The following is a 23,531-nucleotide window of genomic DNA, read 5'->3' as shown; positions in this document are numbered from 1 at the left end:
TAGCTTGGAAAAAAATTGATATAGTCATGCTATGTGAAATTAAAGCAAGTGAGTCTTAATATCAAGTATACAGCAAAATTAGAATTTTGTTTTCAGTTAAAAAGACAAAGTTTTCTTAAACTGTTAGTCTGCTCTTAATGTTGAAAGATTGCAAAAAGCTTTCTAATTGTTTTATCAAAATAGTTTCTAATGCTTAAAATATCAATGAATTGTCTGAGTATTTAAGAAAATGAGATTCTAATATCAAAGGACTAAAAGCTAACAACTGTGTAACCTTCTTTATTTGCCTTTGAGGTATTTTGTTGTCATTCTAGTTAAATGAATAAGTATTGCTTCATGGAAACCTATAATCTTATTTAAGCAAATGCCAAAGAAATTTTCTTCTGACAACTTTCCAAAATCAAATTCAAAAAAGTGCTTTTACCTCTAGTTAACTGATATTTTCCAGAGAGCTCCTAGAACATGTCAGAGGAATTTTTTCTCATTGAGGAAAATATCTGGCTAATTTAGCTTATTTACCTGCTTAATTACCTGGAAGGCACTATCACAGGGAATGATGCTAAACTTTGTTACTGAATGTTTTGTGTTACAGAAATATCCGAATTTCCTTATGTCAACTGTCTTACAGTAAGCTCTCATCAGATCTTTAACCATTGTCATTTGTAAGTCTTTTGTCATCTATAGTCACTGTTTTATTACTCCTAAACTAGTAAAAAACTAGATTTTAGCAGAACAGGTATTAGTTACATAGGATTAAGTAAACTAAAGATGATTTGGTGGCTTTTTATTTAAAATGTTGTTGATGAAGTGTTTCAAGCTTTTTCTCTTAAGCTGACAACAGTTTAGTAAATGACTGTCTTTGTAAGCAGAATTGAAACTTTATCTTTCTCTCTACCTGATCCCTCCAGAATTTAAAAACTCTCAGTGACTATTTTTATATTTCATAGCAGTATGTTTATTTGCACAAGTTCAATAAGAATCTGCTTTCCTTGTAAGAGGACCGATTAAAAACACTGATTATATTACCAAGGCTTTGACTGGAACGTCATACCTGAGAGACATGTGTGTAAACTCAGATATGAACAGACAGCTTTAAGAAACTAAGATTAACTTTATAAAGCCAACAAAGCCCCTTAGAAGAACTGGCCTGGTACCTTGCTTACAGAGTTCCCAGCAGCCTTACCAGGTGAGTAAGGAAGGTCACTTCCTGGCAGGTGCAGGAACCTCAGAAATGTCTTAAGAACCTCAAGAAGAGTAGAATTCACCCAAATGTACAGGTACTGCAGGCACAACCTGATGGCAAGTCTGGCTTAGCTGTCTGGCCTCGAGAAGCCTTTAAAAGTTCAATCTGAAATTCCTTACAAAAGGTTCCAGCAAAGCTCATTTAAAAGATCCCATGTAATCAATTACTCTTCTTGCTGTACTTATACAAATAATCAAGCCAACTGCTAATTATTTTCTTAATCTGGCTACTTCTAATAAAAATGAAGGTGATTTTAGAGAAAAGTATTGTTTCAATAATGCAGTCTTATCTATACTAAATCCTAATACTAGTCATTGAGATGTAAACTCGATCCAGAATTCTAGTTTCCCCATGATACCTAGCTATGATTCTCAATTAGACTCTTCATATTTCTAGTTCTCATATTCAGCCATGCATTCTTAATCTCATCAAGTTTATCCTTCCAGAATAGAAAATCCAACTCCAAATGTTGCTACTTAACCTAATAACAATTTGTTCTATCTTGATTAGAAGCCACAAAACTGCAAATAATAATAGAAATGAAACCTAGAATAAAAGTGCCAACCTTCCAAGACCCTCTCAACTGACCAGTGATAGAAACCTAGCTGCACCCTTTACTGCGCCCCCTCTCAGCATGAAGCTGCCAGAGCAGTCATCGCCCCTTTTCCCTAGCAGCATCTAAAGTCTCTATCTGTAGAGGGGAGAATAAGACAGAGACCACAGGCTTAGACAGAATAAAGTGAGAGCCTCTGGAGAAAGCAAGGCAAGATATTTGCAGTCAAAGCAATGTAACTACATGCTAAGAAACCCCCGCCCCCAACAACACCCCTTGTCAGCCAGAAGTAGCCAGATCAAGTCATCGCCCATTATGACCAAAAGGCTGGAATGTAAGGCTGGAAGCACTGAAGGGAGAAGGGCGAAGACAATGCAGGCAGAGCAGAGACAGCACCAAGTAGCTCTGTGCTGTATGGGGAAGGTATGAACAGCTCTTCCTGGATTCCAGTCCCATGACGTGCCAACAAACCCCGGATGCAGATCCCCTCCATCCAGAAAGAGGAGACATCTGGCTGTCCATCACCCAACCCTGAGCCAATAAAAAATTCCCCACATACCCCTAGCATAGCCCACTTCCCCCTCCCTTCCCTGTTCTCTTAAAAACTCTCCACCTCCCCTCCTGGGTGCGACTTCCCCAGCCTGTGATAGCCAGACTGGGGAACCTCGCCCGGGAATTGCTCTCAAATAAACTGCCTGGCCCTTTGTTGCCTCTCATCGCCTGCTTATTTTGGCTAGAATTTATCTTACAGTGTGCAGTACATTTTGCATTTAGTTTAGATTCTGTTCAATTCCAAAGTTGCTCAGATCAGCAACTTATATACCACTACCTTCGGTGAGGTTTTTTTTTTGGTATATTTCTGATATAGATTCTTTGTCACATTCTGTTTTCCATCCTGTGACACTCCCACATTATACATAACTTAATTTGAATAGATTATGATTTACCTGTTGGGCTATAAAAATCTGTGGGTTTAGACAAATGCATAGAGGCAGGTGTCCATCATTCAAGTATCCTACAGAATATTCCAAACCCCTATCTCATGATCTGTTTACCATCTCTGCAGTTTTTCCTTGTCCATAATGTCTTAGAAATGGGGTTGTACAATGTGTAGCCTTTTCAGACTGGATTCTCTCAGTTAGTATTATACATGTTTTAAAAATAAAATCACAGGCTCAGAATGAAGTCACTTATGTTAAGGCCGCATGTCAGGAAACCAAGACTTAATACCTAACCTATATGAAGTTTCAATCCCTCCCCACTCCCCCACCTTCACTGGAACAAAACCTTTAACCAGCCAAAATGCAATTTCCTTGTCAGCACTAGTAGGTGATCTGCTGAGACCCTTTCCATTCCCCTTGGGAGGTGACCTTGCCTAAAACAATGCATTCTTTGCTAATATTTTGTGCTTTCCCTCCCTCTCTGCCTTTAAAAACCTTTTCTTTTCTTCAGTTCAGTGTATCTTCCCTCTGCTTGATAGATGGGTTGCTTCCCAATTCTTGAATCATTAAATAAAAGCTATTTTAGATCTTTAAATTTACTAGGTTTGCTTTTACTTTTTAACACATGTATGAGTCATCTATGTCTGCATAGGTTGGTGATTCATTACTTTCTATGGCTTAGTAGGATTGCATTGCATGTGTAGTGGAGGAAAAATAATCTCCCCTTTACTCTTTGAGGTTCTTCTTGGAGGAGACCCTCCTGAAATAAAAGACAGAATAACAGGAGAGAAAACTCCAGAATTTTAATAAAATGTATACCTGCTGTATACGGGGGAAATCCCAGGAAAACTGACAAACTACAGGAAATGGCCCAAGCCGTCACCTTAATTACCATCTTCAGCTAAAAACAAAGGAAGTTGTTGGGGTGGAGAGCCAGTTAAGGGAAGTAATCAGGCAAAGTCCACTAAACAAGGGCATGATTGTCATGCATATTTAAGTCCAGTCCTTCTCCACTGGTAACAATTTCTAAAAATTTAGTCATCCTTGTATTCCTGGTATAGAGAGGAAGACACCCTTGCAAATGGAGATTTCCCTTATAAGTGTCAGTTTCCCTCACGAACAGTTCACTTCCACTCAGTTTTTAGTGTTTCTTCTGTGTCTATCTTTTAAAAGTAATCAGCTCATAATCATCTTATGGCCAAGAGGCATATTTTGGGGTGGCATACTCTGGTCCCTGTTACATGGATGTAACAGAATTTGTTTATGCATTCATTCACTGAAGCACATCCTGATTTCTTTAAGTTTTTAGCCATTATGAATAGAGCTACTGTGTATAATTTCATGGTGGTTTTTGTTGGGACATAATTTTTCAAAGCAGTTGTCTAAATATTGGAGGCATAATTCTTGGATCCTAAGGTGAGACTTCTCTTGAAAGAAACTGATGAACTCTCTTCCAAAGGGGCTGTAGGTGCATTCCAGCAGCAAGGAAGGAGGATTCCTGGTGTTCCTCACCCCGAAGCAATTGGTGTGTCATCTTTCTGGAATTTAACCAGTTCTCACTGGTGCGCAGTGCTGTTGTTTTAACTTGTGATTCCCTAGTGATACATGATATTGAGCATATTTTTGTATGCTTTTATTATCTGCAAATCTCCTTGGGTGAGGTGTTTGCTCAGAACCTTACCCATTTTTTTATGGTAAAAGATTTTTTAATGGTTCTTTTTTTTTGTTCCATGGGTTTTTGTATATTCTGAGTACAAATCCTTTATTAAATATGTATTTTGCAAATATTTTTTCCCAGTTTGTGTCTTGTCTTTGGGTTCTGTATACAAGGTCTTTCAGAGTAGAAAATTTTAATTTCATAAAGCTCGCATGACTATTTTTCTTTTGTGCATAGGCTTTTGGTGTTGGATGTTAAAAATCATCAGCAAATTCAAGATTGTGTAGATTTTCTTGGTTTTATCTAGCATTTTTATAATTCCGCATTTAAAATTTGTCTATGAACAGTTTTGAATTAAATTTGCTGGAAGTTGTAAAGCTTGAGTCGGCTTTCATTTCATTCCGTATGGTCTCCAACAAATAGTTTGAGGAAGACACGGGAAATTCATGTCCTTTGAGATTTGAAATTTCCAAAGGTTTGATGTTCAGCAGGTTCGCCGGGAGGTGGCGCTGCTTCATCAGAGCTGTGAGCGGTGGTTCTGCACCGTCCGCTAAGGCCCGCAGGGGGTGTCTGTGCACACGCGTTGGCTCGTGCGGCGCATGAGCGTTCAGTCCCCCCGAACTTGGCTCCGCGTAGTGCTGGCGGAATGCAGGACTCCTTTGGAGCGGTTAGGATCCTCGGCACATTGTTGGGCCGGCGGCAGCTCGGTCTCCTCAGGACCCGCGGGGTGAGGGAGAATTGAGGAGACTCTTCCAGTGCACCGACTGCTGAGCGCTTCTCTTCAGAGGCCGGGGGAGGAAGGGATTGCGGTGGGGAACTGGGTCTTCGCTGAGTTTGCTATCTGAGTTCGGGGCACGGGGCGCGGCGGGGTGAGTTCGGGGTGCAGGTTGAGTTCGGGGCGCAGGGCGCGGCGGGCGCCGGGGGAGGCGCGGTCCCGGTTGAGGCGCGCAACTTCCAGCGCGTCCCCAGGAGCCCGTCTCTCCGCGCCGCACGCCCCAGGCCCCCGTGGGGCAGATCGGTCGCACCCGCGGGGTGACCTCCGGGCTCCAGGGATCCGCCTTGACGAGTTTTTGAAACGGGAATGAAATCGAGAGCGATTTGTTGCTGGAAAGTGGTCTGCAAACCCGGGAGCACAGCCCTTGCTGTGCGCCGAGCACCAGGGGCCGTTTTCCAGGGAAAAGTCCCGGGTCAGGGACCAACACTGCTCCGATCTTAGCCGCCTCCCGGAGGGCGACCCCCACCCCGCGGCATGGGCTCCGGGTCCTAACGGCCCGGCTCCTGCGGCAGGAACCTGGTGCTGTCCTGTTTTCACGCACGGTCTGCTTTGGCACCAAACTGTCTTGGTTGCTGCAGCTTCATAGCGTAGATGGAAGTCAGGGAGCGATGCCCCCTGCTCTGTGCTTTCTCAGGATGGCTTTGGAGTTCGGGGTCCTATGCGGTTCTCACAAACTCTGGGATGTTTGCTCTGGTTCTGTGAAAAGTGCGGATGAAATTTTGGTTGGGGTCGCATGGAGTCTGCACATTGCTGTGGATGGAGGGGACGTTGTGACAACTGTAACTCTTCCCGTGCCCGTCCGCAATGCCCGTCTTATGGTAGTTTTCAGAGCTCAGGTCTTCCACTTCCTTGGTTATATTTGTTTTTAGGTATTATTATTATTTATGATGAAATTGTAAAAGGGATTGTTAATTTCCCTTTCTGATGGTTTATTAGTTTATGGAAACGCAACCAACTTTTGTATATTGATTTCATAACCTGCAAGTTTATTGCATTCAGGTTTTTGGTGGAGTGATGTGGCATTGGAATTAAAAAATCCCACTCTTTCTACCGTAGGTCATCCCCAGCAACTAAGACCCACTGGCTACAGGGTAATCCCCCCAGACGTGCCTCCTAGCCACACCTGGACCCGTGCAAGGGGAGTAGCTCCCCAGTTAGGGGACTGGGGAGGGCTTGGCCTTTTTGACTGGGTGTGATGTCTGCTCTGCTTTTCTGGTAGGGAACTGACATTGGTTTTTTTTTTAACAAAGTAATTTACTTTCCAGCAATTTCAAACATACAGAAAACTTGCAGCATCAGTGAAAATACTCATTTAAACTCCCCAGCCTTTCCATTTTACCACACTTGCCGCTTCACACAAAATGCTCGAGTGTCTACCCCAAACAGGGACACCTTCCCAGGATGCCACCGCCTGACCCCAAATGAGAGCAGCATTAGGGTCTCCACATGATAACCCAGTGCACAGACCCACTGCAGCTGTCACCACCTCCCCCAACTGTGTGCAAACATCTTTCCATTCTGATCCCATTTCCTTTTTCTGGGACTGTTCCTGAGACTTTACCTCAGTTGGAATCCCCAGTGCCTCACATAGGAATCACATAATACTTGTCTTTCTGAGAGTGATACAATTCACTGCACATAATGGCTTTAGGGTCCATCCGCGTAGCAGGTGCCAGGACTTCCTTGTTTCCTCCACTGTGTATGGACCACATTTTGTTCATCTTCTTGTCTGTCTGGACACCCGGGTCATCTCCACCTTTTGGCTATTGTGAATTATGCTGCTGTGAACATGGGTTTGCAAATATGTGTTCAAGTCCCTGCTTTCATGTCTTTTGGGCACATGCCCTGAAGTGAAATTCCTGATTGTACTTTATGCTCGAGTGTCTGGGGGCTTCCCCCTGCACCCTGTTTTCAAGGTGGCTGTAGACCATTTTTCTTTATTTCTTTGTATGGCAGAATAATGCAGTTTATGTATCAACCCAATTTTGTTCATCCATTCACCCCTTCATGGACATTTGAATTGTCTACCTTTTTGCTGTAATGAACAATGCTGCCAAGAATTCATGAGCCAGTTTCTGTTTCTCAAAGCAAAAGAGAAATAATTCTGCCTACAGTCACAAAAGAAGAATGGAGTTGCCCCAGCAGAGATTTGGTCCAATTTTATAGTGGACTCCTAGTGCCTAGTTGGGTGCTAAGTAATCATTAACTCATTTGAACATGACATAAGAGGGAGCCCATGGAACAAACTGACATGCTAGTCCTATAGAAACTTCATTCCCCAAAGTAGCTGATAACTAGCATTCTATTAGCTTAAGTGACATGAATGATAGGGTTCCCTTTGTTTCTAAATTGGCAGCAGTTTCTAAAGTTTTCTTTTCCCTTTTGAACAATTGACTACACCTCCTCTTAGTCACTGCAGTAGGAAAGGATGAATGAGAAACAAATTGGCTCAAAATTAGTGGAGCTAATGTCCTGGTATTTTACAACGGATCAGAATCCTCTGTCTAAATGATAGATCTGTCTTTATCTTATTTCCTTATCTTTTGTCAATCTAAACTATCCAGTCTGTCAAGGGCTGAGGTTCCTTGTCTGGGATATGAGGTGGATAGATGTGCTAATATCCAGGAGCATTCCAACTTTAATATTCTCTGGATATGAGGGCTGAACCAAAAACAGTGGCTTCTTTAATAATTAAACTGGTTCACCAAAGTCACCAGGAAGATCAGTCATATATATATTGCAATATATATATATTGCAACATATAGACTTTTATGGTACTCAAAGTAACACAACATACTCACACACAGAATTAAGGTCACTGTGGCTTTAGGATTTTCTTTTTTTTTAGGGAAGGTAGAGCAAAAGATTTTTATCTCTGACATTTTAGATAATACAAGTCTTTCCTTATCTCTTGAGTCTTAAAAGATGGGTAGAGTGGCATGGGGAGCATAGGTGGGGCATTTCATGTGGTAGGGACTATGTGAGCAAATGCAGAAAAAAAAATGGATTTTGAGAATAGCATATGATTTTATGTGGTGAGAGCAGCATTTTGCAATTTCTGCCTTGCAGAAACTGGTTTTAGATATTAATGCAGTTCTGAAGCATTTGGGAATAGCTATATACCATATCCCCTTATGAGATTCAATTTACACATTGTTGCACTATGGACTCTGAGACATTTTGGAGGAAAGGATTGATTTAACTTTGTTTAGTCTTACTCAAATTTACTTGATAACTGAAACTTTTTCAAAGCAACCTTTAATCAGCTGATGGAACTATATTTTGTGGAAGGCCTTCCTGAGAAATGCTGGGTTAGAGCTAAGGATATTTCTGTGCTGGGGCAGGCATGTGATTTTTTTGTTGTTACTGTTACAATGCTTCACTATTTCATGCCCTAACATTTGTCACTTTGCAGGACTCAGGGTTCAGCCTTCTGCTTCTATTTGATTCATGTGCTCCTTAAACAGCTCAGAAACCTCCATGGCTTCATCACTCCTGTGGTCACAGGGACTCCCAGGTATGTTTCAGGACCCCCGGCACGTACCACTCATTTCCTCTTGATTCCTTTCCTATGACTTCAAACTCCTTGTAAATGGGAGCTAATTGTTTTCTTAACCTATAGTATAAAAATCAGTTACCACCCTCACCTTCACTGTGTTAGTTACAAGATGCAATATTAAATGAATTTCTATGTACAAAAACATAGTGTGGGGATTGACACATTGCATATGCTCAATAAAACCATATTTGCCCTCTTTCTTTGTTCTAAGCTGTGCAAAGTTCTTATATTGAGAGTAGAGTTATGTAATTTATCCAGCTCATCCAACCATCAAAATTGGTCTTTCTTACCCATATTGCCTCTTATTTCTAATAGTGACATTTTAGTCTACTATAAGCCCATTATAATTTCTTACTGCATTAATACCATGACTATTCATTGACTAAAATTTCCTTCATATCACAAACAGCCTCATTATCTTAATTGGTTTTTTTAAAGGTATAAATTAAAACAACAAATTGCATTGACTATAAATGAATTTATACTCCTTTATACAACCATGTACTCAACACCAGATCAAGATATTATAAACCATTTCTAGCACCGATAATGTTCTCTCTTATATCTTCCCACTCTGTATTCCTCAGAGGTAACCCTTTCTAATTCTAGGGGGGAAAATATGTTCCCAGCCCAGGGAAAATGACCTGTGAAGTCAAAATCAGTCAAAGGGAGAAATAAAGTGGGAGAAACCCATTTATTGCCTTAGAGCAGTTGTACACTTCTGCTCACCCATGTCTCTTGTGACCCAGCTGCAAAAACGGACTCCACCAAACCTCTCCAGTCCAGAAAGGCCCTCATGCCCCCACCCTTGTAATCACCTATTGCTGTGGAAATGGACTTCCTCTCTCCACCCCTTGGAAACACCTGTTAATATGGAGATGTACTAAGGCCAGGTGAGGCGTTCTGGAAATACTGCAATTTTAACCACAGCCCACCCTTCCAGAAATCTTACCTCACAGTCTACTTGTTACCCATCTTCTGCAATGGCCCCTGTGCAAGAAAACTGGAACACTATAACCAGACTAATAACATAAAGTAAAAGCAGCAATAAAATCATGATAATCCTCAAGCTGGAGGATTCAGCTAGGTTCAAAGTCCTATGCAGATTAAGACCATGGCTCACTCATTCCACAGGCGGTCAGTAGCTTAACAGGCAGGGAGCTGAGAGCAATCACATGTGGCAGCTGCAGCCAGGGGGCAGGTCCAGGCCACAGAGACTGTAGAATAAAGTAACCTTAAAGGCAATAAGATACATGTTTTAATGACACCAGCATAGACAAATCTTGTCCGTCAGGTAGGATGCACGCAAGAGAGTGGTCCTGTGATAGGACAGTGGCAGGAATGGGATCTCATTCTGCTCTAGTATACCAGACTTTCACCCCCCTGCCTGTAGGAGTTACAGATGAGTCAATATATAGGGCTACGGGAGATACATTCACTGGCCATAAAGATAAAACAAAACTTCCCTGTAAGATGCTCTTACCTCCAGAATGTTTTGGGTACACTACTGTGATCTTTGGGGGGCACTCTGCTGTTACTCCAGTAACACAAACCCAGCTTCCAGGCCTTGTCCCCAAAGTGCCAGGAGGGCTAGCTATTGCTGGTCTGTGAGTTGAAGTGTCCAGGGCCATGTCCACTCAATACAGTCTCCAGGATTTAATGCGGTTTGGGCTGGGAGCAGGATGTTGCTCTGCTGGCCATATCCTGGCTTCAATTATTCCTCTTTTGCCTTGCACATAGGTTGTATAGGAGAGGCAGCAAGATGTGTTAGCATATCCACAGGGCTCAAGGCTCCTTTTCGGAGCTTCTCATTAAATGCTGTAGTTCTGTCCATCAGTGAACTGACCAGTCCCATAAACTATTAGTTTCCAACTTCAGACCAGATTTCAACAAACCATTGTACCTCTCTGTCATGCCTGCCCTGGTAGGGTCATATGGTACATGAAACTTCCACTTTATTCCTAATTGCTGCCTCCATTCTTATAATGCATTTCCAGTAGAGTGGGAGTTTTGATAGTTCTCAGTCACTTGCAGCCAGCCATAGCAAAGAGATGCTCTAGGCCCTTTTTGGTCATTTGCTGATTTGCCTGATGTGCAAGAAAAGCAACCAACAGTCCAGTAGCTGTGTCCACACAAGTCATGGCATACCGATATCCTTCTGATGTGGACAGAAGCCCAATGTATTCTATCTGCCACCTGACAAGGAGTATTGACCCCTTTACTATTGTTCCATGTTGCGGCAGAACTTGGTGTTAGTCCCTCCTAGAGCACACAAGGCACTCTGGGCTCTGCTGACTTCTTCAAAGGTCAACAGAAAGCCCCACTGACAGGCTCCAGCCCACATTGTCTTTTTCCCTGCATGCAGCAAACGCTGATGTAACAATTGGGCTACCTCAGGGGCTGACTTTCCTTCTAGTCAATGCACTGGGCCAGTGTGTCTGCTTCATCATTCCCTGGGGTTGCCAGAGGCAAATGGCCAGACACATGATATACAATAACTGTCTTTGACCAGAGGCCCATAGGTCTTGCCACAACTCTTGCCCCAAAGGGGCGGTTGACCATCCGGTTGGCATGGTACCACGTCTGTAGCCAGAAGGTCAAGCTCCAATAGATGGCCCCTGATAGATGCAGATGACTAAGGAGAGGGTTCCTGGGTGATCATGAGCCATACTGCCCAAAACTCAGCCCATTGACTGCTCTTCCCCTCTCCATCCTCCATCCGTATTGTCTTAGTCTTAGGATAGAAAGCCATAGCCCTCCATTTCTGGGGCTGCCTGTGATTTGCACCATCTGTTATACCAAGCATCTTCAAGTATAGGGGCTTTTCCCTCTTAAAAAGTACTCTCAGCTACCAATGGCTCAAAAGCAAGTTCTTCCTGCTTTCCACTGCTATATGTCACTGGCCCCAGTAAGCACTGGAGTTCTCCACTTAAGGGGCTAATGGAAAGGGCAGTATGCTATGTAAATATGCACACCATTTGCCCAGTATAGGTTCTGTGCCACACTGCTCCATGGCATTTGGGTCCAGTCTCACACCTACCACATGATGGGATAGGTGGTTACTACCTTGGTCATAGCTCTTCCAGTGATGGACTCCATAGCTAGCAAGGCGTGGTACACAGCAGCCAGTTGCTTCTCTGTCAAGATGACCTGGACCTCTGCTCTTTCCATAGTTGTGACCAGGATGCAATAGATTGGTGTATCTGCTCAAGCCACTGCCAAAGGCCCCCCATCCATAACTGTCTTCAGTTACAGGAACATCTAACTCACAAGGTGTTGATGAGTCCATTACACTCAAGGGCTGTACAGCCTTGACTGCTTGCTTAGCCTCAGTAAAAGTAGCTGCACACGTTTCATCCCAGTCCCACCTGATGCCCTTTTGTACCAACAAGTATAAGAGCTTCAGAATTTGTACCAAGTGCCAAAATAAACTATCCAGTAGCCCAAAAGATGAAAAAACTCTTGTAATACTGCCCCAGTGGTAGGGGTAGGGAAACCCTGGACCTTGTCTATTACTGCTTTGGGGATAACTTTAGTTTTATCCAGTCAGACAACCCCCAAGAACTTTACTGACAAAGAGGTCCCTGAACCTTGGTGCTGTTCACAGCCCATCCTTTCTCCTGTAGATGTTGCAGCAGTCTAGGTGCTGCACCTGCTAGATCTGAAAGAGAATTGATGTGAGCATGACATTGTCAGTGTAATGGTACAGTCGCACTGTTGGCGATTTCTCCCAAGTAGCCAAGTCCTGGGCTACAAGTCCATGACAGATGGTGGGGCTGTGGAGGTACCCCTGTGGAAGGACAGTGAATGTCCACTGTCGGCCTTCCCACATGGGGGCACTGTTTCTGACTTTCCTGTGCTATGTCATAGCAAGATCCACAACATAATGATACATCCCTAGTTCATGACAGGACAGGATGTCCATAAGGGCTGCTATAGAGGGGACAGCAGCATGCAAAGTGGGTGTGACTTTATTCAATATCGTGTAATCCATGGTCATAGGGCAGGAGCCGTCTGGCTTTTTTACTGGCTATACTAGGGAATTAAAAGAAAGGAGTGGGTTTTATCATGCCCACCTTCTCCAAATCCTGTAGAGTTTCTCCAATTTCCTTGTGTCCCCAGGCTATTTATATTGCTTAGTATTTGTCAAATAACTTTTGAAGATGAAATCAGTCAAAGGGAAAGATAAAGTGGAAGAAACCCATTTATCTTTTACAAGTAGTCCACTTCTGTTTGACCGTGTCTCTTGCGACCTGGATGCAAAAAGGGTCCCCACCCAACCTCTCTGGTCCAGATATGACCTTGCTCTCCTCTCCCCTCTTGTAATCATCTGTTAATATGGAGATGGTGTACTCTTCTCCACCCCTTGGAAACACCCATTGATATGGAGATGCACTAAGGCCAGGCAAGAGTTTCCAGAAATACTGCAGTTTACCCACCCTGTTTACCAACTTCTATCACCATATGTGTTACTCATGGAAATACACTGTGTATTCTCTTGGTTTGGCATCTTGGCATGTATCAAGTATATCAGTGGCTTGTTTCTTTTATTGTGTCCCCCTGATTATTTAAAACTAGGCATTCATATAGTATCAAATTCCCACTGACTTTTCAATATTATTATGCTGACCTAGTATCTTCAAGGGCTTCCCACAGTTTCTCTGTCTTTACACCCACTTCCTCTTCAATCTAATTCTATTTTACTTACCACCCTCAGCCAACCTCACTCCCACTATTTCCCAACATATACCAGTCCCCTGTTTAGCCAGTTTGCTCAATTTCATAAACCCTCTATGCTCATTCCTGACACTATGTTCCCTGCCTTGAATGCTTTGTTCTCCTTCCTACAAATCTGTTCAAGAGTCAGCTCAAACCCTCTCTCTTCCTTAAGTCTTCTCAGAAGAAACACGTGCTTTTTGGAATTCTTCTTTAATGAATTCCCATAGCCAGTTGAATCTATGTTCCCTTATCTGGTAATTAATTACTGACTGTTCCCACCATTTAGTAGTGTTTGTTTTTCTTATGTATTATGTTTACACAAGCAGACTATAGTGACTTGAACCAGGAACTATGTAGTGTTCTTTTCATTTCAGTGCAAGGATCTGTGATACTAAATTAGATTAAATTGCTTTTCTCCACTTCCCATTCACACTAAGGACTTGTTAACCAGAAAGCACAAATAAAACTTACTGGTTAATAGGTTTTCTAGTCCTTTGTTCTGATCCCTGGGTCTAAGCTGGACTTCTGTAGTGCTAATTTGACCGCTTGCTTATTACACAACTCGGGAAACAGTTAAATTGCCACAAATCTGTAACATAAAAGATATAAGAAAACCAAGTGGATATCACAGGCTTAGACCCAGGAAAGAGGTTTTCTGTGAGTCATAGGTCAGTGGGGCTCAAACTTAATGATTTGTTCTTCCAGTATTCCATTGTAATTAAGAAATGGGTATGCAAATATGTTATTAATACTTAACAACGCTCATAAAAAGAGAAAGGGTGCTTTCAGGGCTTTTTGGAATTATCAACAAATATGATTGGGTGGAAAAAAAAAACACAAGGGCCACCAGACCACAAATGAGCTCAGTAGAGAGAGGAGATCTCATCTGGTACGCTAGTACAGATGTTTGTCCCACAGAATCTTAAAAAACCTCAACAATCTGAGCAGTGTGAGTAGGAGACAAAGGGTTTTAGGAAATGCTGCAAAACACTCACAGGAAAACATGGCATTGTGTTCATCAACGAGCTATTCCTGAAATGTAGACATTAGGCAAAGTCAGGTCTTTGCCATAGTGAGTTCTTTACTTGGGCAGTTGGGTCAAATCAAAGAAGGGCATCTTAGGCCACCAGAATCAACAAAGACAGGAGAAAAAGAAACATGTCACCCATCAGTGGTTTTCCCCCAATATATTCAGCCTCCCTGATAACACCTTCCCTAATTCCTATGGTAGCACAGAAACTAGATTGAATAGTCAGGTAAACAGGTACCTGTAGAAACTGAATTAATATAGAAAATAAAAAATTACTTTAAACATAAAATTCTGAATTTTGTTCCCAAGGAAAATTGAGATGATAGTTCAATAACAAAATGAGATCAGGTGAGGGCTCAGAAATATTAGAAAAGCTGGATAAAGTAAGAAAACATCTGTTTGAAGGCATCAGAATGTTAGTAAAAAGTAAAGATGTGGCCCAGGTGGTGAGAAAGAAACAGAGATCTATGCTTGACATTTGCATAGTTTTTCTCCCTGGGACATTTGCTGATTCAGACTTACAGCATAGGGACTGCAAAGCCAATGAACTCAAAAGACTGAAAGCACACAAGCCAAGTGGTAAGAGCTCAAGTTAAAAGTAACAACGGAGAGAAGGACAAGCTAAGTGAGTCCTTAGGTTGTCTCACAGGCTGGGGGAACAATTAAGTTTAAAGCACAGCAAGTAAAAGGATACTTTGGAACAGGGTGAACCCAGATTTCGAAACAGTAAGCCAAAGGGCATACCCTTAGAGGAAGGACATTCAGATATAGATCAGCCTTCACAAAGAATAGCTTTGAGAACCAGCTTTGAATGAGCTCAAACTGACAGTGGGCTAAGGTCATCAATCCCTGTAACACCTGTTTGCTATAAGCAAAAGTAAGTCTTCTCCAGAAAAAGATAAATCCAGAATGTACAAGTAGCTCTACAGTTTTCTGAAATAAAGTAAGCTCAGTATTCAATAAAAACAAATAACTAGGTATAACAGGAAAACAGCTAAATTCTCAATAACTAAGAGAAAGATAATAGAAATAAGAGGATGAAATATTGGAGTTATCAGGCATTAGTTAAAAAGAAAACTGTGACTTAGCAAAGAAAATATACAGATGGCAAATAAGCAGATGGTACACATATATGTAATCAGGGAATTTTAAAACAGTGAGATGCCACTACACAACTATTTGAGTGGCTGAAGTCCAAAAACTGAAATACCAAAGCTGGTAAGGATACAGAATAACAGGAACTCTCATTCATTCCTAGTGGGAATGCAAAATGGTACAGGCACTTTGAAAGGTGTTTGACAGTTTCTTACAAAACTAAACATAACATTTACCACGTGATCTAGTAATCACATTCCTTGGTATTTACCCAAAGGATTAAATAGTTTTACATCCACATGAAAACCTGCACTTGGACATTTGTAACAGCTTTTCACATAATTGCCAAAATGTGGAATCAACCAAGATGTTTTTCAATAGGTGAATGGAAAATGGTGGTATACCATACAAAAGAAGAGCATTCAGCAATAAAAAGAAGGCGCCATGGAAAGACATAGATAATAAGCTTAAATGCTCATTGCTGAGTGAATAAAGCCAATCAGCAAAGGCTACTTATTGTATGACTGCAACCAAATGAAATTCAGGAAAAGGCAAAAGTATGGAGTGAGTAAAAAGATCTGTGGTTGCCAGAGGTCTGGGGGAGGGAAGGAAGGGTTAACAGGTAGAGCATAGGGGATTTTCAGGGAAGTGAAACTAATGTGTATGATTTTTGTAATGATGGATGCATGTCTTGTACAGACAGTGAAATCTAAACTATGGACTTCAGTTAATAATTTATATCATTAGTTCATTAATTATAACAAATATACTAATGTAAGATGTTAGTGATAGGGAAACTGGGTCAAGAGGTGAGGATGTATATGAAATTCTTACTTTCTGTTTTTATTTTTCTGTAAACCAAAAACTGCTCAAAAATAGTCTATTTTAAAAAAACTAGAATTGCACAGAAAAATCTTGCACACAAATACAACCATGGCAGCATTATTCATAATAGCCAAAAGGTGAAAATAATACGTGTCCATTAACTGATGAATGGATAATTAAAAGATGGTATACTCATACCATGGAATATTACTCAGCTATAAAAAGAAATGAAGTACTGACACATGATACTGATATAACATGGATGAACCTTGAAAACATTCTAAGTAAAAGAAGCCAGTCACAAAACCCCAGATATTGTATGATTCCATTTGCATGAAATGTCCAGTATAGGCAAATCTGTAGAGATAGAAAGTATATTGGTAGTTGCCTTGGGTTGGGGGAAATGGGGTATCAAGTGACTGCTAACAGGTTTCTCTGTCTTTTGTGGGGGTGAATGATAATATTCTAAAATTGATTGTGGCAATAGATGTGCAACATATTAAATTGTATGTTTTAAATTATATTGAGCATAAATTATATCTCAATGAAGCTATTTAAAAACATTAAATCACGTGTTTAGATTATGTTTAATGTATTCAGGAAAACAAGGAACAACATACAATTTGAGCAAAGGAAATTTCTAGACTTAAAAAAGGAATAGCACTCATTAGATTGAGTTATCATTGCATTAGCCAAACCTAAGAAGATTACTAATGTCAACAAAAAAATAACCAGGTAATATTTTGGAGGAAAAAATTATGTAGAATAAGAGAAATAAATACATAATACATGGAATATGTATAAAATACTGTGATTAGACAAGCCCATGTCATGGGGACCAGGAGGGAACAGGCAACTTCAATCTCAGCGATTTCTCCAAAGGAAAAAATGAGGTTCTGGTGCCAGAAGTGGAAGGAATGAATTACAAAGAGGAAAAAACAATGGTAAACTGTAATATAGATAAACCAGTAAATTGTTCATGGATGGTTCAAGATAAACCAGCTTACATGTTCATGGAGTTATGATCTACCAGAAACTAAGAAAATGATGGGACTTACGGTAGAAGCTGCTAGATATTGCTGAGGGAGTATGAGGGACGGAAGACTGTTTATTAAATTCTTTTAGAGTCTGCATATAAATGGTACTACACAGTGTCTTTCTCTGTAGGGCTTATTTCACTTAGCATAAGATCCTCAAGATTCATCCATGGTGTTGCAAATAGGAGAATTTCCTTATTTTTTAAGGTTATAAAAATATTCCATGTACACATATATATGTATATATATAAACACACACACTTAGCTCTTCATTTGTTAATGGACCCTTAGGTTGTTTCCATACATTGGCTATTTGAATAATGCTGCAGTGAACTTGGAAGTACAGATGTCCTTCACATAATGATTATGTTTCCTTTGTATATATACCCAGAAGTGGGAGGAAGGGAGGAAGAGTTTATGACATAAGTTGACCATGTGTAAAATGTGTAGGAATGAAAAACTTTGGACATGTAAAGAAAGAGGAACCATGAGGTTTTGAAAGAACTATTGTTCAAGGTTATACATAGTTGAACATTGTGACTTTTCAGGGAGTCTGAGTATGAAGACTTGCTTATTTTTCTGGATTTGAATACAGTGAAAAGGAGTCCTGCTATGTTTTTAATCAATACCCCAAAAAAGAGTGGCAATATTCTTTCATTTATTGTAAAACTGGAGGAGAGGCAAGCCTTACAAACAGCATGAAGCTCACTAGGATTTTCCCTGATGATAATGTTCATAAGAAGGGACTTTAAGGCTATAGAACAATTTTGAAAGCAAAACAAGGCTGTTGGGTCCTCACCCAGCATAAGAGATTGAGTTTAAGGGCATGTGATGAAGTGGGCATGACAGAGCTGGCCGAGCTGGTGGAGTTGTTGAAAATGGCTCTCAAAGCTATAGAAATTGGACAGTGGACACAGAAAAAAAAGAGAGAAAATCTCAAAGAGTAGAAAGACAAAAGTAATAAAGAGAAAAGCTAAAATAGAGAAGAAAAACAGTAAGCTTGACAAATAAAACCAAAAGATTGTTCTTTAAAAAGTCCATTAAATATAAGGTATATTTGGCAAATCTGATTGTCAAGATGTGATTAGTTATAAAGCAGAGATTTTTTTAATTACAAAAGAATACTACATTAAACCAACACATTTGAAAATCTAGACAAAATGGATAATTACTGAATAAATCATATTGACAGCAATATTGACTCATTTTGAATAGAAAATACAAGTAACTATGAAATTAGAAAATATAATCAAAGATCTATACCTTAGAAACACATCAGTTGCTTTACAATTTATTTTAAAAAGCTGGAAGACCCCTAATACAAAAATCAAATGTGGAAAATATACCAAAAAACTACTAGTGGCACATTTCTTTTAAAATCTTGGATTCTAATTAATATTGACAAATGGATTCCAGCAACGTATTAAAAAATATGTCATTATGATTAGGTATGATTTCTCATCACAAAAATAGAATAATGGTTAGAATAAGGAGAGAAATGTCCGTATCTAATATTAAAATAGACTTCAACACTTCAGTAGTTTTACGAATCTAGTAGGTAGCCATGTATCAGTAAATCATTGAGCCAGATGAGGACCCCATGTATATGTGGGAAATGAAATACAGGATAAAGTACAGGCTTTCCTCACTTGTGCAACTGCAAAAATGATCATGTGAGATAGATGTGCAAAGTGATTTTCATGATTAATGGGAAAAATATGATTATTCCATGACCCTAAAAATTTCTGACAAAATATTAGAAACTCTCATGTAGGTCATGAAGATATATATACAGTTTTAAATATAGTAAACCTTAGACTTAGTTACTACACTGCAATCTAAAACATTAGGGATAAATATCTATGGTATATGCAGACACTAGAACAGAAATATGGAGAATTAACATGTTTTATTGCATGGTAAGAAACATGAGACTCCTAGTTCCCAGTCCAGCACCAGGTATAAACCCGACCAAACTGAAAAGCCAATACATCTCTCTTAAGCCCATCAGAGAGGTGAGGTTACAAGGCAAATCACTGCCCCTAAAATTGGAGAGCAGTCATACAGAGACTAAAAATTTATCAGAACAGAAATTTAAGAGCAGAAATTGCTGCGGAAACAGTGCGGAGGTTAGGAACACCTGAATTGCAATTGGTGAATAGCTAGAGGCTCACTGTGAACAAATCTGTGAGTGGGAAGCTCTAGGGAAGCACCCATAGTCTTGTGAGTTTTACCTCTTGGAGCTCTACCAGGTTGTTCTATAATGATCACAGAAAAACTCCTTGGGGTTCTGGCAGTGTGGGGAGGAAATGAACAATTTGGAAAAACAGCAGAAAATTCTGTTGCTCTAATCAAGGCCTGCCTTCAAGAGAAACTGTTTGACCAGAGGCTTAACCCTTTGGAGTTTTGTCAGAACCTAGCTGACATGTGAGAAGGGAAATAGCCAACTCTAGCCCCTTCTATCCTGTTCCACCTAAGATATGGAAAAAACTAAAAGACACTCGGGAGGTCATAGCTGAGGGGCACAGGCTACTATGAGATTGAAACCTAACCATAAGAAGACCATAGCATGTTTTCCCTCCCTAACACAACACCACATCACTAAACTCTATTTACTGCAGTTAACTTCACCCAGTACATCATGTCTGGATAGAATCATAAAATGGTTGATTAAAACCACAAATGACAGAAAATAAGTCAAGTACAAAAATAGGAACAAAGAACAATGACAACAAATACAAAACAGTAACGAACATACTCTTGCCACATAATGTAGCAATTGTGTTCTTTAGTAATTCCCTAAAAGAGTTGAAAAGTTATGCCCATATAACAACCTGCAAAAGGATGTTTACAGTAACTTTAATTGCCCACACTTGTTGCCAACCAAGGTATACTTCAGTAGATGAATGGATAAATATGGTATATCCAGACACTAGAATACAATTTCATGTTCAAATGAAATGAGTCATGAAAAGACATAAGACCTAAATTGCATATTTATTTATTTATTTGATTTTGGTATCATTAATCTACAATTACATGAAGAACATTATGTTTACTAGGCTCCACCTTTCACCAAGTCCCCCCCACATACCCCTTCACAGTCACTGTCCATCTGCGTAGTAAGATGCTGTAAAATCACTACTTCTCTTCTCTGTGTTGCACAGCCCTCCCCGTGCCCCCCACGTACTATACATGCTAATCATAATGCCCTCTTTCTTTTTCCCCACCCTTATCCCTCTCTTCCCACCCATCCTCCCCAGTCCTTTTCCCTTTGGTAACTGTTAGTCCATTCTTGGGTTCTGTGATTCTGCTGCTGTTTTGTCCCTTCAGTTTTCCTTTGTTCTTATACTCCACATATGAGTGAAACCATTTGGTACTTGTCTTTCTCCGCCTGGCTTATTTCACTGAGAATAGTACCCTCTAGCTCCATCAATCTTGTTGCGAATGGTAGGATCTGTTTTTTTCTTGTGGCTAAGTAATACTCCATCGTGTATATGTACCACATCTTCTTTATCCATTCATCTACTGATGGATATTTAGGTTGCTTCCTTATCTTGGCTATTGTAAATAGTGCAGCGATAAACATAAGGGTGCATCTGTCTTTTTCAAACTGGAGTGCTGCATTCTTAGGGTAAATTCCTAGAAGTGGAATTCCTGGGTCAAATGGTAAGTCTATTTTGAGCATTTTGAGGAACCTCCATACTGCTTTCCACAATGGTTGAACTAATTTACATTCCCACCAGCAGTGTAGGAGGGTTCCCCTTTCTCCACAACCTCGCCAACATTTGTTGTTGACTGTCTTTTCGATGATGGCGATCCTTACTGGTGTGAGGTGATATCTCATTGTGGTTTTAATTTGCATTTCTCTGATGATTAGCGATGTGGAGCATCTTTTCATGTGCCTGTTAGCCATCTGGATTTCTTCTTTAGAGAACTGTCTATTCAGCTCCTTGCCCATTTTTTAATTGGATTATTTGCTTTTTGTTTGTTGAGGTGTGTGAGCTCTTTATATGTTTTGGATGTCAGTCCTTTATTGGATCTGTCATTTATGAATATATTTTCCCATACTGTAGGATACCTTTTTCTTCTATTGATGGTATCCTTTGCTGTACAGAAGCTTTTCAGTTTAATATAGTCCCACTTGTTCATTTTTGCCTTTGTTTCCCTTGCCCGGGGAGATAATGTTCATGAAGAAGTCACTCATGTTTATGTCCATGAGATTTCTGCCTATGTTTTTTTCTAAGAGTTTTATGGTTTCATGACTTACATTCAGGTCTTTGATCCATTTCAGATTTACTTCTGTGTATGGGGTTAGACAGTGATCCAGTTTCATTCTCTTACATGTAGCTGTCCAGTTTTGCTAGCACCATCCGTTGAAGAGACTGTCATTCCCCCATTGTTTGTCCATGGCTCCTTTATCGTATATTAATTGGCCATATATGTTTGGGTTAATGTCTGGAGTCTCTATTCTGTTCCACTGGTATGCGGCTCTGTTCTTGTGCCAGTACCAAACTGTCTTGATTACTGTGGCTTTGTAGTAGAGCTTGAAGTTGGGGAGCGAGATTCCTCCCACTTTATTCTTCCTTCTCAGGATTGCTTTGGCTATTCGGGGTCTTTGGCGGTTCCATAGGAATTATTGAACTATTTGTTCCAGTTCATTGAAGAATGCTGTTGGTAATTTGATAGGGATTGCATCGAATCTGTATATTGCTTTGGGCAGGATGGCCATTTTGACGATACTAATTCTTCCTAGCCAGGAGCATGGGATAAGTTTCCATTTGTTAGTGACCTCTTTAATTTCTCTTAAGAGTGTCTTGTAGTTTTCAGGGTATAGGTCTTTCACTTCCTTGGTTAGGTTTATTCCTAGGTATTTTATTCTTTTTGATGCTATTGTGAATGGAATTGTTTTCCTGATTTCTCTATTAGTTCATTGTTAGTGTATAGGAAAGCTACAGATTTCTGTGTGTTAATTTTGTATCCTGCAACTTTGCTGTATTCCGATACCAGTTCTAGTAGTTTTGGAGTGGAGTCTTTAGGATTTTTTATCTACAATATCATGTCATCTTCAAATAGTGACAGTTTGACTTCTTCTTTACCAATCTGGATTCTTTGTATTTCTTTGTTTTGTCTAATTGCTATGGCTAGGACCTCCAGTACTATGTTGAATAACAGTGGGGAGAATGGGCATCGCTGTCTTGTTCCCGATCTCAGAGGAAAAGCTTTCAGCCTCTCGCTGTTCAATATGATGTTAGCTGTGGATTTATCATATACAGCCTTTATTATGTTGAGGTACTTGCCCTCTATACCCATTTTGTTGAGAGTTTTTATCATGAATGGCTGTTGAATTTTGTCGAATGCTTTTTCAGCATCTATGGAGATGAACATGTGGTTTTTGTCCTTCTTTTTGTTGATGTGGTGGATGATGTTGATGGATTTTCGAATGTTGTACCATCCTTGCATCCCTGGGATGAATCCCACTTGGTCATGGTGTATGATCCTCTTGATGTATTTTTGAATTCGGTTTGCTAATATTTTGTTGAGTATTTTTGCATCTATGTTCATCAGGGATATTGGTCTGTAGTTTTCTTTTTTGGTGGGGTCTTTGCCTGGTTTTGGTATTAGGGTGGTGTTGGCTTCATAGAATGAGTTTGGGAGTATTCCCTCCTCTTCTATTTTTTGGAAAACTTTAAGGAGAATGAGTATTATGTCTTCTCTGTATGTCTGATAAAATTCCAAGGTAAATCCATCTGGCCCGGGGGTTTTGTTCTTGGGTAGTTTTTTGATTACTGATTCAATTTCGTTGCTGGTAATTGGTCTGTTTAGATTTTCTGTTTCTTTCTGGGTCAGCCTTGGAAGGTTGTATTTTTCTAGGAAGTTGTCCATTTCTCCTAAGTTTTTCAGCTTGTTAACATATAGATTTTCATAGTATTCCCTAATAATTCTTTGTATTTCTGTGGGGTCCATCGTGATTTTTCCTTTCTCATTTCTGATTATGTTGGTGTGTGTTGACTCTCTTTTTCTCTTAACAAGTCTGGCTAGAGGCTTATCTATTTTGTTTATTTTCTTGAAGAACCAGCTCTTGGTTTCATTGAT

The sequence above is a fragment of the Manis pentadactyla genome, chromosome 3 (assembly GCF_030020395.1).
Source record: "Manis pentadactyla isolate mManPen7 chromosome 3, mManPen7.hap1, whole genome shotgun sequence".
Lineage (NCBI taxonomy): Eukaryota > Metazoa > Chordata > Mammalia > Pholidota > Manidae > Manis > Manis pentadactyla.
Note: the sequence above shows the minus strand (reverse complement) of the source record.